At 40.7% G+C, this 17,474-nt stretch overlaps 1 protein-coding gene across 12 annotated transcripts in view; it reads right to left on the bottom strand.

Annotated features, from left to right (window-relative positions):
* The window catches only part of BBX (BBX high mobility group box domain containing), a 141,650-nt gene that overhangs the window by 92,993 nt on the left and 31,183 nt on the right, over window positions 1-17,474 (bottom strand). Inside the window, exon 1 of one of the 12 annotated variants that reach the window (XM_014253362.2) lies at window positions 13,871-14,004. The exons of the other annotated variants lie outside the window; for them this stretch is intronic. The gene's annotated coding sequence lies outside the window, so the exon portion shown is untranslated. Of the gene's footprint in view, window positions 1-13,870; window positions 14,005-17,474 lie in introns of those variants that run through there. 12 annotated transcript variants of the gene reach the window in all.

The following is a 17,474-nucleotide window of genomic DNA, read 5'->3' as shown; positions in this document are numbered from 1 at the left end:
TCCATTCCAAATATACAAGTCAGCCCTGAGGTCAACAGAAGGGAACTCTGGTGAAACTATATCTACATGTAAATATTCTCAAAATCAAGACTTTAAGAGCTGTGGCCTTTGAGTTCCCACCTGCTACAGCACTGCTGCAGACTTTGTGAAACTTTAGTCCCTTGTCATACAAGCAGACTTCTTAGAATCTGACTTTCAGCAAAAGGTGCGAGCCAAAAATAATAAGTATTATTAGTAGTAATATTATAAAAAGGATAAAGACCATGGGATGAGGAACAGATTAATTTTGTCTTGAAAAAAATCTGGAAAACGAACTTTTTTTCCCCCTCACACAGCTTCTGATTAAGGGCAGAAAGTAAGGGAAAGCTGACTATAAAAATCCTGATGTCACAGAGGCTGCCCCAGAGGAGTAGAGTCACAGGGGAACACAGCACACTCTTAAATACCACATATTGGTGTGCAGCCAGAAGATAGATATGCAGAAGCCAAAACATAGCATGCTAGGAGCTGCCTAAAGGCAACTCTAACAGGGACAAGTTTCAAAGTGGTTCCAAAAATCCATCAGGAGAAACTACCTTTGCTCTATGGGGCCGATCACAGGTAGCAAACCGCACAGCTGGGCAAGTTGTTATCACTGCAGCTCAAACGGAAATTGATTAACTTTTCTGTAGAGGTGCTCACTGAAGAATACAAGCCTGCATGTTAAGACCAGGCAGGACTGTGAAGGCTCTTTGGTGATTTTTCTAGTGAAGAACAATATTTTTGTCCTAAAATGAGGTAGTAATACCCAAAACCTTTTCCTAAAACACACTTTGAAGTTACAGCATGTTCCGAGCACATTGCAAGCAATGTGCTTGTATCATCTCATAATTAACTATAATTAATATACAATCATATCCTGACTTAAATGTAGTTAACCATTAACTTGTATTTGTAGACTGTATTTGCTGAACAGCATGATATTTTTCTTCATTCCTCAATGCTATGTAATCATGGAGTTACAGACCTTATCAGAATGCTCAACTACAACAGTTTTTGTGGGGATGGGAAGAAAAGCCACAAATATCTTGTTATTATTTAAACTTTTTAAAATAAAAATTACTATTTTTTTATAAAATTTTATCAGGAAGTGGAATAATTGAATGTGGGTCTGCTCATTTACTCCAAACCCCAATTTCAGTTCTTGTGCCTACACTTGCATAGAAAACGTGGCATCAAGACAATTCTTCAAGTTTCCACATGGATTTCCTTACAATGTCTGATCTGTGTATGTACATGTCTATTAGTCAAAATAAGAGCATACTTTGAGCATCCAGCTTAGCATGAATGTAAGTTAGTTGGTTCTTATACAGTAACAAATGTATTGTTACCATATTTTAAAGCATCTGCAGCAATATTTACTTGTGAAAAAAGTAATAATACAACAACAGTACAATGTAAAGGGCACTATTTAGTATTTTTTACCCATTCTAGCAGTATGGTATGCAGATAATCAACAGCAGAACATCAAGGATGACTGGAAAACAGTTGTAAACACAAAATTATTCATATTCAATTGTTGGTTGGGGAATTTTTTTGGGGGAGGGGTTGGTTTTGTGGTGCTAGGTTTTTTTTTAGGTTAGGGGTTTTTTGAAAACCTGTAATTAATAGCGCTTAATAGGTTTCTGCAATCACATCTATGAATGTTGCTCTGTAGTCTGTCACAAACTGAAGTGATACAGATCTCTACCAAATTAAAGCAAGTGCTTGATGTAGAAAACTACAAATTACAAGATAAACAGAGATAACTCATCAGTCACCAGGATGTGATGGCTATTATAAACAAATAAATATCTGGCACTGTATTAGAAGTTTGGTTTGCTGCTTCTTTACAAGTGAGAGGGAAAAACAGTAACACTTCAGAAATCCAGAAAAAGTTTCAACTAGTTACCATCAGCATCCCACTTTCACATGGGATCTGCCCATCTCAGCTGTAAAAGCTCTGCCACAGATAGTTCATCTCTTTGGAGACTCACCTACTACTTTCAGCTGCTCTAAAAGGGCTTAGTGTGAGGGATTATTTTTCTATCTCTAGTACCACCTCATGTAGTTTCTGCCACAACTCAGGGAAGCACGCCTTATTAAATAAACACAGATTATTTATCGGCTCCTTAATTCACATGCAAAAAATTATCTGTCATCCAGCATGATGAATTGATCATTATCATTCCCAATAAACCAGTGAAATTAGTACTGGTATCATCCTAAAATGAGGTATTAGTACTAACAACTGCAATTTAAGCATTTCAGCAGTCTTTTTCCATAGGTTTCCTGTTCTGAGAGCTAGGAAGGGTAAAGAAGATGGCAGAGTTTGGACACCGTGACTGGGGAGGATACTTGTGCACTGTCGGGTGCCCTATGTAGCTGGTACACAATGCACTAGAACAGGCTTTGATGCCAAATCCAATTCTCAGCAGTACAAAAAGCATTCTTCTCAAAGCAGCTTTGGGAGGATGGGGAAATTTAATCCTAGAGGGAACCCTGGTGCCCATATACAATAGAAATCCCACCCACAACAAAACAATTTTCTGGATGCACATCAAAGAGTATACCCTCCTCAGAGTGAACACTAAATACAACCAAATCACAACTGTGTCAATATTGGCACTAGGAAATGAAACCTGACTTCTAAAATTGATGCTGGGAAAGACTCCAGGTGACAGAAACTTCATTGCACTAGTGCAATGTTCTCTGTGCTTCAGATGATGGTAATGCAGTTATAAACCTCTGCAAAATACAATGTTAGGATATGAAGATATCCCGAGGTTTTGCAGGACAAATTAAAAGTTTTAGGAGCTCTTGTTTTAAGACACATTCAGTTTACAGTTACATAATTCAATGCATGAATGAAGACTTTCTGCAAACAGTCCTCAACAGGATTTCAAGTTCCCAGTTAAATCTTGCTACATAATATACTTCAATCAAAAGTTTCTCAGACACTGAGAAAGTTTGTTTTGAGTTTAGGTTGGGTTTTTTTCCCCCTTCCCTAAATAAACACAGTGTAATGCTCCTTATCTTTCTCTGCCTGACCATTCTCAATACTCCCTTCCCGAGGTCTTTCTACAACAAGACATAACATTATGAAGTATGCCTATTAACGCTTCTGAAAGCTGACTATGCTAAGGGCTGGGACAAAGAGCTATCAAAAGGACTGGCTATTCCACCACCAAATCCCAGTTAATGAACGGGGCAGGCAGGCAGGCAGGCAAGCACACCAGCGGTCTGCAGGGAAACATCAATGCCTTGCTCACTGCTCAGCCTTCTCCCTGCTGCCTGACTCAGCTCAGCCACTTCGGAGAGGAAGCTGAACATAAAATATGCCACCATCCCTTGCACGCTCAACGGCTGCAGCAGCCCAGCTAATTCCTGACATGCCAGATGCGCTCAGAACTGATAACCTGTCCATCCCAGCATGTCACTTGGGGCCCAGGAGAACGAGAAGAGGGACAAGGCAGAGGCTGGGGGAGATAGGACCTGCACACATGTACACACATGAACGCCTCTTCCTTTACAGAGCTCTAAATAAAATTAAGCCGCTCATGTAATTTCCACTGCCAGCTTAGCTCAAGCATGGTCAATTTCCAATTCAGCTCATTCACCTCACTTTGATCCATGCTACACATGCTGCCTTCTATTCATATCTACAACTATTACTGACAGCAGCAGAAAAAGCATACATCCAACAATAAAACACTTTTCAGAGTGAGAATCTAATGGGAACTACAGGATTTGATATTTTTTCCTTTAATTCTTTTCTTTACACTTTATTAGCATCATCTTAACATGGTACAGCAGTTTTACTTCTCTTGCAGCACATCAGAGATCAATGAACTGAATACACCTAAACCAAGTAAGTTTAAATAGACAGCCATTAGCTTTGCTCCTGGCCTTGCCCCTGAATCTTCCTTCCTGACCTTTCAATTAAACCACACAAGGCACCTCCTTAGAACTACAGCTTTTAAGTAAACAGATAAAAATATGGACATCTCAGAAAGCAAGTTAAACAGAGCTCTTACTGTAACAAAATAATGACACAGTAACAAGACAGATGGAAATAATTTAAGCGAATGCCAAAACACAGTTTCTTTTTTCAGTATTTCTCATCAATTCTGTCATAGTTTATTTACAAATGATTAGTCGAAATTACAGGTTATGCAGCTTCCCTTTAGACCAATACAAAATTTCTGTATCACAGCTTTTAAGCACAATCTCAAAAACAGGGTCTTGGGTCAGAAAACAAGGTAGGGAGGAAGGGAAGGATGCCTGCGCATATGTGTCAAGGTATGCATATTTGGAAAGCAAGAGACAAGGGATGTTTGCATATATTCATACCAAGAACTGTATTTACATACATATTCTACATACATAAACAGAAAGTAACTGAAAATCTCATACAACAGCTTTTATATCATGTCTTTGTGTCACATGCAAAGAACTAAACCTCAATATGCCACTGAGTAAACATAACCCTCAAGAGAGACATGGTTTGGATCAAGAAAATTCTAATCCTGGTTTGCAAAGACTCAATCCAGAATTGCATTTTTAGAAAGTAATTCAGAAGTAGTTTTGGACTTACCAATAGGTCTCATGTATTTAAGAGAGAAAAGAGAAAACTTTAGCTGAAGAAAACTTCCAAATGCGACACTCTTACTGTGCATTAGTTTAAAAACAAGATTAGTAGTGTGTTTACCACAAACACTTAAGCACTCAGACTTCACAGCTTCAAAAAATAATACAAAACCTTCACAGATCAAGCCATAGATCACAACCAAGTCTTGTTGTTAGAAGATTTTTGGCTTACAAATTTTGAATTTAAAAAAAATCTGCCATGGGCACTATTGTTTTATCCAGCATATATTTTGCACCAGGAACTGGTAGCATTTAATGGCAACTAGATTCATTATTACATCTCAGAAATAAAAACATATGTGAGGAAACACATAGAGCAACATCAGAACCGCCTCATTACCTAATTACCTTGATAAAGGGACTACACATTTAGTACAGATATTGGCAGACACAAGTTTATGAAACTAAAGCATTGTCTGCAGTCTTTCTAAATAACAGAAAGATTATTTAATCCTGAGCATCATAAGGTGAGTGGACATATGCAATGAAATGTGTAGCAAGTTTGTGGGAATTCTGTCGAGGCCTTAACTTCAGTAGAGCCTGTTTACATTTTTCCCAGCCTAACAGGATTTGTCTTACCCATCTACAAGATGCAAAGAAGAGGCAAAGACAAGCATTACGTTGCTGCTGGTTTGGGTGGAATGTTCAGTGAGTCTTCTTTTCATGAAAGTGAGAAAGTAAGTTGCAAAGTAAGAATCAGAGCCCCTCACAAGCCCAGCTGTCACTTGCCGACTAGTCAACACGAAGTACAACTTGTAAAATTAGCTTCTTCACATGTTCACTGCCTCAGTGAATCCAGCCTGACCTTACGGAGGTTAGGACCTTTGCTTTGAAAATGCAAACTTATTAACAAGCATCCCAAATTAGTGATCTGTTCTGTTTTATTACCCTGAACTACTTCAACTCAAACCAAAAACCACATTAACACTTCCATCAGTTGGGAGATACGCAACCCGTTTATTTTGGTGCAACTCTCTGAGAAGAGACCCAGAACAGCCCCTCCTTCCTACACCAGCTCTTCAGACTTTTTTTCAGCTCTGAGTTTATCCACCAGCAGGCTGAAGGAGTCATCTAGTGGCCACAAACAATTCCTGCAGCATCACCAGTTTCTGTAGTCCAGCTGCCAGAGCAAGACAAGGGTTTTTACCCCTTAAAGCACACAGGCACTGACAAGAGTCCACTGCAGGACTCATATCTGAACCGTGACATGGTCCTTGCAGCCTTGCTCATGATGTTCCCTGTTGATGTTCCTTAGTGTGCCCTAGATATTAGTTTCCCACTTCCAGCCCATGTCAAGGCTAAAATTGATTTCTCTCCATAAACATGCTTGGGAGTAGACATGGCTGTGTTATTTCTAACCCTTGTGCAGCTGCCTGTTCCTCTTCAGGGGTGGGCAAACCTTTTCTGAGAAACAGTGCTACCCCCAGGAAGCACCAGTTCAGGTGACATGGATTAAACTGCTAAGCAGCAGCAGGGCAAGCCAAGGGATCTTCCTTGGCCCACATCCCTCCTCTGCCACAAACACACTGTGTAGGCTTGGACAAAGTCAAAAACCTAATCTACCTAATAACATGCAAAAGAAAGAACCATAATAGACTAAACAGGTATCTGAAGTATGAGTTAATGCTTTGATAAACAGTATTAACACTTATAAAAATCTTACTAAGCTTCATAAATATTTGTAACGTGCTATCAGTTCTCTGTACAACCCCTCCAGCCAGGTATGCTCAAGAAATTTAAGTGTATAATTTTATATAAAAACATCAAATATTCATTCTTCAAATGAATTGCCATTTCAACTATGTAGGAAAGTGAAAAACTGGTACTGACTTTTCGTATCAACACCTGTTTTAAAACAAATTGATCCATTTTTTTTATTCTGTGTTAATCTGTGTTACCTGCTGAGTGACTGAACTGCAGACACCTAAACACACCTTAGGCAAGACTGTCTTCAGCATTTTTTTTGTTCCTGGAAATCATTTTGCTGCCACACTAATGCCAGACTCTGCGAGAACATGTTGCTACTCTTCCTTCACAGACTAGAGATTGCTGTTTGCATATTTTCTCTTTGAATGTTTGCACTGTTGATCAGAGGTGAATCTAATACAGTGAGCACCAGGTACATCATCACATATACACAACTTCCACACTGTTTTATAATATGCCCCCTTACACCCTGCCATGTGGTTTAACATCCTATCACTTAATCCCAGCAGCAGCTGCTTCCCCTCCCCACCCCAAAATAAGGAACCATCGGTTCTCCAAACCTTTCAAGGAAGCCAGTAAATTCATACTTAACCTCCCTGTGGTTCAGAGCTTCTACCTGCCTCAATCACATCAGTCACACAGATGTCACTTAGTTTTTTCCATCAATCCTATACATCATTCAGGTGAAGCAAGTGAAAAATGCTATAAAATGCAAATTATCATTCTGGTATGGTTAAGGAGCTCCAACCTATTTCAAGCTGCAGTTGAAGGGGGAAAACAGTACCACAACTATAGAAAGATGTGAAAGAAATGAAGAATGATCCTTGCAAGCCCTAATGTCAGAATTAAACGGAGAAGATTACTTCAAAATGGTGAGGGCATGAGCAGCAGCTAAGTGATCCTTAAAGCTCTGATCCCAGCAGGCAACACCACCACCTTGCTTCACATGTCTAACAAGTGTTGGTCAGATTCACCCTATGTGGAGGACCTGCAGAAAGACTGACTCTGAATCACATTTATTTCTCCAAGATGGGGGACACCTTATCCTTTCAGGTCAGTAAATCACCAAGAGGGATTTCTTGCTACTCACAGCTCAGCAGCCCAGTCACAGAGGTATCTGGAAGTGAGAAATCAGTTCTGCAGCACTCAAAGGTTTGTACAGGCATTACACAGATCTATTTCTCTAGTTATTAAACAGGCCTGATTTTTATTGTTAGTAAAAATGGTATCAATATCTTGGAGCTTTAACTGGCCAGAATCGTATGAAAGATAAGACCACTCTTAAGACTTTATTTAACATTGACTTTATTTGGATTTTTATTTAGACATGAATTTAACTCACTCTATTTCTTTATCTATGTATTTAAAAATAAGATACTCTTTGGCCACGACAGTGGAAGAGTGGGTTCACTACTGGTCTAAAACATTATGCCAAAAAATGTCACTGATGAAATGAGTAGCAGACAGTACTAGAGGTCTACTCATGTCTACTGCATTAGGCCAAGTCTCGTTGCCTCATCCCATGTTTTCAGAGAACTGCAAGAGTGAGTGGGCATCAGGAATAGCCACCAAAGCTCATTTTGTCCTGTTATTACAGCAAAGATGCACATACTTTTTCTATTACGTACATATTCATACATACACACACACGTAGGTATTTACATGTAGGCGTAGGTATCTATACATACTTTTCTGCAGGTACACGCAAGGTAAAGGTGAACACAGTAGGTTTTGCAAAGGTGATGTGCAGAAAACAAAATTGAATTTTGAATTGCAGACTTGAAAACACAAGAAATTGCAAAATACTACTCTTTAAGCCACTCCCTCTGTGCATTAAAATTAAAATGGGAAGCTCCTTCTGAACTTTCTATTACATCTAAATATGCAGATCAGCCAAAGCATGGTACTTGGTACGAAACATGTACTTTGTTAGTGCTGCAAATGCTTAGGTTGGCATACTTCCTTTTGATAAACGGTTTATGATATTGACCAGGCTTCTATCACCACAAAAGACAGTCATAATATGTCTTTCTAGAGGTCTTACCACAGACAACCTGGTTAGCTGGGTAGTTGCCTGCCCCTTTGCTCCCCACCAGGTTTGACAAAGGGAGCATATTATGCTCCTTAATCATCTTCAAGAGATGGCACAATGTTCAAGAATTAATTATTTCTAGGTATAAATCAAGGAGGCTGACCATCTTAAAACAAACACATTACTGGCTGAAGCCTAAGCATCTCTACAGCCTCTATTTGCACCTTAATTACTCAGGAGAAATCTGCTACTAAAGAGTTATCAGTCAACTGAAGATGTCTTTCTCTAAGGACCTGCAGGACAAGCTGAAATACCTCTTAAAACTGCCAAGAGCGAAAGATTCATCTGCTTTAATGTGCATTTGTCAACTCATACTGCAGAAAATTTAGTCACAAGCAGCAGCACAAATTGATGATAATATTTAGAGTATATTCACTTCTTATGAAAGCTCACCCAGAAAGTACCTCTTTTTCCTCTGCCTAACCACTACTTCAACACATCAGTTTGGATTCCTTGTCTCACTAGAGGTCCACCAGAAAGCAGATGTCAGTACCTGCATCAAACATTTCCAGATGCAGACTCAGAATTCAGAGAGCAGGGACTCAAGTCAGACATTCAATGAAAGACCAGCATCTAATTCAGAACCAGACCAGAATCTTATTCTTGTGATCATTTTGAATAAACCATGAGCACCGTTATGGATGGGAAGGCCTCAGTTGTGTCATTGGAATATACCATTGTTTTTTTTTTTCAAATGGGGCCTGGCTAGCTGCCTGCCTTATTGGAGCCTTGAAGGGAGAAGGAAATACCTGAAATCCAGTAACTCTTAATTTCTCCTGACTAGCAAGAACATGCTTCTTGAGTGAGTTCCACCAAAATTCTGCTTATTGAGATTTTGTCAATGCACAATTGGCCCATATGAAATTTGCCTGCATCTTTATCCAAAGAACTTCTAGGTGTTTACACACCTGATTGCTACTTCCAAGTTACTCCATACATGAACAAGCTCTGAGGGGCAGTATCAGTTACAAAAAGAACGTAATTAAGTACGGAACAGTTACAGGTACAATACTACAATTTTAAATTTAGTACAGCCTTATACATTCTCATAGCTAGCTGGGAACAGGAAAACTCAAAATATTTCTACAGACAGTTTAATTTTGTAATTAGTTTGGGAAAAATACTTTGTTTGAACACCTGTATCAAAATATCCCTTTAATTTGGCTTTAAAAATAGCTGTGCAAGCTTGACAGAGATATATATTAAAGTAAGTTTTCTTTCTCGTCCTGAAACTATCATTCCTCTTTTTATTCTCCCACGAATATAATTTTTGGTTTGTATAAAGTTTTCATTAAACAGCATAATTTTGCAGCTTAAGGTACCCTAAAGCATTATTCAAAAATCTGAAGACTCAATATGCCACATTTTTCTATGGTTTTCAGTTTACTTTCATAGGGAAAGGGAAGGAGTAGAGATGACATTTTGAACTCCAAACTCTACCATCTCAACAACTTCCAAGCAAAGTAAACATTGATTCTTTTATCCCTTGTCAAAATCCACCAGCATGGCTTTCTGTACTTGCATGAAGTTTCACAGAAAGTAACAAGGCCCTAAACAAAAATGCATGGGTCTACATTAGCAAATCCCAGAACAGGAACTTTACCTTTGGATGTAACATTCAACTTCCCTAGCCAAAACACAGCCCCACTGAATGCTGAATACCTTTTGTTGGTTTTGCCAGCACCTGCCACATGAAAAAAGCTTGAAAACTACTAACAAAAACTTCCTGAATTCCACAAATCACACTCAAGCAACTAAAATCACCCTACTATTAAAAAAATCCAAAAAACAAGCAAACAAAAAATTAGAATATTGGCCAGAGAAACGTATTCTTTTTACAGACCACTCAAGAAGCAGCTATCTGCTCTTTTTCAGGTAGTCTACCACTGGTGAAAATCTCAAGAGTAACCGATGAAATTAACATTTTACAACACCAACATCGGAAAGGATCACAGGAGAAAGATAAAAACAACATCACAATTAAAGACATGTTATCTTCAGCATCAGTAACTAACTGATGCTATCTGCTCTGGAAACTATCCAGACTGCAAAATCATATTTAAAAGTTACATGTAAGTCCCTAGTAGAAGAAAGAGACAGTAGTGCTCTATTTCTGGAGATACATCCTCTTCCTCTTGCTCTTTACTTAGCCTTAAGGCTCTAGGTTGACAAGCAACAAGCATAGGCCAGTTCTGAAACCAAAGTGAGTTCTTTTCCCTGTCCTGTTTTCTACTACGCACTCCTGGACCCCTTTTTAGGGGGCAACGGAGTTGTTCAGTTCTTAAGTCTGATTCACAACACATTAGCTGATGCACCAAGCAGTGGTCAATCCTATATTTAGGCAGAAAGAGTTAAGCTAATAAAAATAATTAATTTTAGTTCCTCCAGTTCAGTTCATTATACAACAAAAACACTAGTGTGGCCCCATGAGGTAAGATGCAAGTGTCTGAGGCTTGGACTGTTTCTTTCAGTAATAGTGCTGCCATTTAAATATGGTGATTCTATTACAGACTATTACTTCTGGCAAATAAGTCTTACTCCACTTCCTTGTCAGGGAGCTGTAATTCAAATAATGCCTGTATCTTCTATCTATGATGAAGATGGGGTCAACACTGGAAGGTGAAAAAAAATACTTAGAGTTATTCCCTTCATTCTTCTCTTCATGCCTTATTAGAGCAATTATTAGTACCCTTATGATCTCTCCAATGAGGAAGTATCCAGCTTTCAGACACAACTTCTCATTCCCCTTTGGTGGATTCCAAAATACATTAACCAACTTCTACAAGCTAAGAGAAAACTAGGTTGCCAAAGTATGACAAAGAAGCAGCAAAAGCTTTAACTCTAGCTGTCAGTGAAGCAGGAAAATCAATTGTAAGAACCAAATGTAGAGCCACTGGTAGGAACCCTTTATTGATACACGTTGGATTTTTTTACAGCAGCCTCCTATCAATTATAACTAAAATGTTGAAAATAGGAACAAACTGAATGAAACAGCACCAAGATCCAATAGCTGTTGGGCTTTGTGCTTCACAGTATGCTGAGGTACTCAGTGCTACAGAGTTTCATTACTGGCAGAATATAAGTAAAAAGGTAGTAACTTTGGCAAATAAGGGTTGATACTTGGGCCCACATAGGAAATATATTTGCATCAACAGCATAAGCACATTTACCACACATTTCTTGTGAAGACATTCGCATGAAGAATTATCTTTCGATTTAAGAAACTGAAGCAAATGGGCTTGTGTTGTCTTTTTAACACACTGATAAAATGTGCATAGCACATAAAACATCTTTAGCTACTGTTTTATCTCTCAGAGTAATGACATAATACAGGGTTAATTTCTTGAGTACAAATCTATACCAAGAAGTTGATTTAGCAGCAATTAATTTATAGATTGCATAGAGGCAAAACCATGCAGTGTAGTATAGCCAGCACACAAAAACAAATACTAAAGATGCAAGGCCACACGACTGGAAGTTTTATTATTACTTCCTATACAATGCTCCTCCACCAATACTCAAGCAGAGGCCACAGACTGGGCTATAAAAGTGGTTTGTTGTTTTTATTTTGGCCTCACACCCTTACTTACAAAACTTTTCAACTGCAAGCAGTTAAGTGTGAGCCAGTAATACAACATCCTTATGACTTCTACTTGCCCTGAAACTTGAAGAATCACAGAAGCGTAAAATCACAGAATGGTTGGGGCTGGAAGGCACCTCAAAGATCATCTGGCTCCAACCTCTCTGCCACAGGCAGGGACATCTTCAACTAGACCATGTTCCTCAGAGCTCCATCCCACCTGCTCTTGAACACCTCCAGGGATGGGTCAATGTCTCAGGGCAACCTGTTCCAGTGCCTCACCACCCTCACAGTGAAGAATTTTTTCCTAATATCTAATCTAAACCTACTCTTCTTCAGTTTAAGGCTATGCTCCCTTGTTCTACTACTACATGCCTTTGTAAAAAGTCTCTCTCCAGCCTTCTTGAAAGTCCCCTTAAAGTATAAGGTTGCTGGAAAGAAGCAGAGCTAAAACTTCCACTAAGGAAAAATGGCAAGTCAGTCATAACCAAAAATATTACCAGAAATCAACCCCCAATTTCTAATTTACTGTACCTCTCTCATTTTTTACCAAAATGCATCAAACTTTAAAATATGTGTTTCTCCAGTACAGCTCTCAGCAAAGCTACTGGAGAACTTCACTGTAAGATCTAATAAAAGGTTCCATGTCTTTTATTTTATAGAACAATCAATAAATTAAACTTGTCAGAACAGAAAACAGCTATTCAAATCACAACACTTTTGTCTGGATCAAGAGCACAAGCAATTCTGGTTAGGCCTCAGATGATCCTGATCAAGATCTTACATTTGTTACTACTGTCCCCTGTCACCTGGGGAACAGCTCAGACTTGAGGCAACACCTTGTAGCTGTGGTGGCAGCATCCAGCACCAGGCTGGCGCACCACGGCCGTGTGTTTGAGTGGCTTCTCACGAAGAGTCCTCTGCAAAATCACCCAGGCATCACAGCCAGAGCAAACAAAGTTGTCCCATTAATCTGACTGTTAACAGGCAGTAATAAAAAGAGCAAAAGCAGAATATGACAACACAAAGTACTTGTGTAACATACCACCAGTTACAGATTAGCAGTTTCAGAACTTTATTTGAGGGAATACAGAGAACCATGCTCATCTGTTTAAAAAGCTGAAAATCGATTAATGAACCTATGATATCTACATTCTTCACTCTGTAAAGAAAAGTAATTTTAAAAAATCCAATGCAACAATGTAAGAAGACACCTTTCTATAGAAGTTGCCCGTCTGTTGCAACTAAGATTACTTCAAACACTATTTTTTCTCAACAAACCCGGCTTCCTTTTCTGAGAGATGCTTGGCAACTGTAAAAAATATTTTTCTTTTTTGCTTTTCATGTCTATAATTTTATTTCCATTTTATAACATCACATCACTCCCTCAAATACATCACACTGTTCTAGATCCACAGTTATTACTAAACCACTGTAAAGTCTCCCCTCTTGCATTACTTAATCCATCCAGAAGTTCTGAAAAAACGTAAGTGGGTTTTAAAAGTTGTTTAGAATAAACCTTACCTTTATCATCTGTCCTTTATGACTGTATTTGTATCATATCTATTTGTACTTTTCAATGAGAAAAAAAAACCCAGATATTTACAAACTATAAACTTTCATTGACTACAGATCTTTGCTACAGCAAAATACATCATTTCCTGAGCATACTCCATTACAGTATTAGTAGGAGCAAAACCACCTAATCAGAGACGGTAACAACATAATTGCTCATTTCTTGTTATTGAGCCTGGCTAGGCTGTGAGTCTCGGTTCCTCCTCCGACAACTGCCTGGACCCACGCGAGGTACAAGCGGCACTCACCTCCTCCGCCTTTCCCGGTCACAGAGCTGGCTCAGGAGCGTTTTCGGCGCAGCACTCTGCCATCCTCCTACAGCCCTGGCGCCCTGCAACACACCACCACCACCACCGTGATACCGCTTCTCCAGCCCGGCGATCGCCTGCCACAAACAGAGCCCGCAGCCACACGCAGAAATTCACTCCAGACCGATGAAAATAACTCTTTCGGGGGAGGAGTAACAGCGCTGCTCCGAGGGAAACGAAAAGCAGGAAGCTGATCTCAGCGGCGCGGGGAGCACGGACGGGGCGGAGCAGAGGCACGGAGCGAGGAAAAGTGGAGCAAAGACTCGCTGCTTATAGCTTGGCTTTGGCAGTACGACCAACCAGCACCGCATTACTGAAATACCAGCGCCGGGGCTGACACGGACGCCAGCACCCCGTCGCCCAGGGGCAGAGGCCCGCGGCAGCCCCGCGCGGCGCACTCCCCGCACAGGTACCGGCCCTGCTCGGCCCCACACGCCGCCCGCCCCGCTGCCGCCACGGCCCCCGGCCCCACGGCGGCCGTGGGCGCTTCCCCGCTCGGGCCGGCTGCTCCCCTGCTCGGCCCGGGCCGGGGTGAGGGCTGCCGCCGGCGCCGAGCCCGCTGTCACGCGTGAGCCGGTTTGAAAGGGCACGTCCTGCGGGACGGACTCAACGCTCCGGCTCCGCGACTGCGGGAACTCCTGTGGCGTGCTCAAAGCAACAGATGATGGCATCTCCTCAAAGACTCAACTGCCGTGTCTAGCGCCTAAATAACTTCTTCTGGTGAAGTTTAAAAGAAAAAGGAGGGGATTCTTTAGGAAAACGGCTTCAAGAACTGAGAGGCTTTTCACGCTAAAATTCAAGCTGACTCCAAGCGGGGCTTATCCTGGACAACAGCATCTCCCACCCTGTAAGAACGTTCTCTACCTTCCCGTGGGAAGGCAGGCCACGGAAGCTCGTTCCCCGCAGGAGCTGGCTCCCCCAGCAAGGCCGGTTCTGTTCCTGCAGCAAGGGACAGGCTGCCATCCTGGCCTCTGCAAGAGTCGGGGCTCCTGCTGCTGCTTGCCTGTCCCCCACATTCCTCAGCAGCAAGGCTGGTTTGTGTCATTAGCGTAGGACAGCGTTACAAAACCCCGCAGAAACACTGATATATAACATTCTAAATAAACGTGAGCTTGGAAAACAAACGCCAAAAAAAATACAAGGGAGGGTGGACTGACTACCATGAGAGCCATCAGCCAGTGTTTCAAAGTAATAATTAAAATTCATAACAATTTGACAAGGAAACAGCATGGCAGTGGATCCTCGTAACACCCACACAAAGCCAGGATCTGATCTATACCTCTCAGCCAAAAGGAGACAATCCCCATGCATTTAGGACTTTCCTAAATGAGGCTGTGGAGGTAAGGAGGAACACTTGTCTTGCCCTCTTTCAGGTCTCAATGTTTTGCCCCAATAGCTCTGTATGGCAAGACGCAGAATGTTTTGTACTGGTGGGTACAGAGCAGATACAGGGCCAAAATAAAACAGTAAATCAGTTTAAGCAAAGTTCTTATATTTTCAAAAATCCCATCTGATGTCATCTACATTATACTGACAGGAGAAGGGAAAACAGAGCCAAGGTGGCCAAATAATTTTATTTTTACCACTTCCTTCATATATTTTCTCTTGTCTGCTCAGTATAGGAACCTGTAGCATGTCTAACTCACATTTGGAAGACTCCGTTCCAGATTATGAAACTCAGCAACTTCTAAGAAAGCATTCAATGACTCCTTTTAAATTCACTGTGGCTTGTTCACTTTTTGACACTGTTTCAAGTATGTCCTATACTCAGTCTGCAGACAAATCCAGACTGAACTAGAAACAATCACACCTCTCTCCTGGCCTCTCTCCAAAGCCTGTGGCCTTCACTTCCAAGAGTGGACAGACAGGACCCATGCCTTTGTTCCAAGGCTTCCCAGCCTGCCTATGGTGGCTGCAGTTACACTGAATCCTCAGGCTATAAGCTGAAGGTCACTGATGCAGACATCCATCCCCATCTACAGCTCCTCCGATGGAGCAGTCAGCTCCAACCGAGCGGATGCAAAGCCTCGTTGCAGCAGGATCTTCAGGTGCTGCAGCGACATCACAACAGCCACAAGGAGACTAAAGACAGACTGAATCTCAGCATGCAGGCTAGGCCAGCCAGAGTATGAGCAGCAACACACTACATCCTATTCTCCTTAATATCAATATCATTTCTGCATTAGTGTCCCTGCAGTTTGACAGCTTTAACCCTTTTCAGTCATAAACTCAGAAACTAGTTTCACTCCCATGAGTACTTAATGATTCTTTTTGGGGGAAACTACTAGCCCTGGAGAGATACACAGCTGCTTCCTTACTAAGGAAACATACAGCTTAAAGCCAGAACTCTATCAGACCTGCAAATGTGATTTACACACTCAGCTGAGTATTTAAACCAAGAAACCACAAAACATGGATGGAATATGGTGCTTCAGTGGTGTGTGGAGCAACAGCAGACAGGGTGAAAATACAGGTAAGAGTTCTTAACAGTAAACAACTTAAGAGAAACAGCAAAGATACTCCCAAAGCTTTTCTGATACAATTATTGTTACATAAATACCTGGGCTTCTCTTCAAATCAAAACCAACATTTGCACTGCGTTACTCACAGCTCTGGGAGTCCACAACACCTGAGATAAATGACCTCACAAGCCCATCACCAATCTCAGGGTTATTCTGTGTATTTCAGAGAAGCTGTTTCGTACCTACTGCATGGAAGAGATTGTACAGCAATGAGCACTGTTTTCTACTCAATTCTACTTCTCAATTTGATACTCAGTTTTGAAAGGGCACTTCTTAGTCTTCACCAATACTGGACAGGTATGTGTTAATACACTGTACAGTGCACAGCACAACCTCATTCCTCCCCTCTACTTCTACACTTGAAATACACAGATACACCTGAGAGTATTTCACTAGATACAGAAGAGCAGTCTCTGGCACTCCTGATATGACAGACACGGACAATTTATTTCAGCAACCTCAAAAGCAACAGACACACCTTCCCCCCCGCCCCCCCCCAAATAAGTACTTTTAGTAGCAAATAAATATCACTGACCATTGTTATGAGGTTAACTAACAAATCACTTAAGGCACATCTTTAACAACTAAGGCACACCTTCAGTCTATCTTGACTTGGAAACAAAATAAAACTTTCTCACATCTTTTTAAGTAACCTGCTATTATTTATTTTGCAAATGACTTTAAACTATTCTGAAAGACCCTCTTCTACCAGCCCACTTCAATCTTTTATTATTAAAGGCACTTCATCCTTAAGATGACAGGTCATACAAAGAAAAAGCTGGCAGACAGGCTAAAGTATTGCATTGTTTTCAGTACAAAAAGCTCCATTTCTTTAACCCTGTCTTGCTACGTAAGACACTTCCTTGAGAAACTAGAGTAGCATCTGCTTGTACTTCAAATAATTACTCTCTGCTCCTTTGTCTCTCCTAAGTCTCCTTGACTGAGGTCAGAAAAAGAACAAGTACATTTTAAAATCAAAGTTTACTATTTCAGTAGGATTTTACAGCCAGGACTGTTAAAGT

Source organism: Pseudopodoces humilis, chromosome 2 (assembly GCF_049639895.1).
Source record: "Pseudopodoces humilis isolate 2021_Gansu_Grassland_sample_001 chromosome 2, ASM4963989v1, whole genome shotgun sequence".
Classification (NCBI taxonomy): Eukaryota; Metazoa; Chordata; class Aves; order Passeriformes; family Paridae; genus Pseudopodoces; species Pseudopodoces humilis.
Note: the sequence above shows the minus strand (reverse complement) of the source record. Positions and strands in the feature narration are given on the sequence as shown.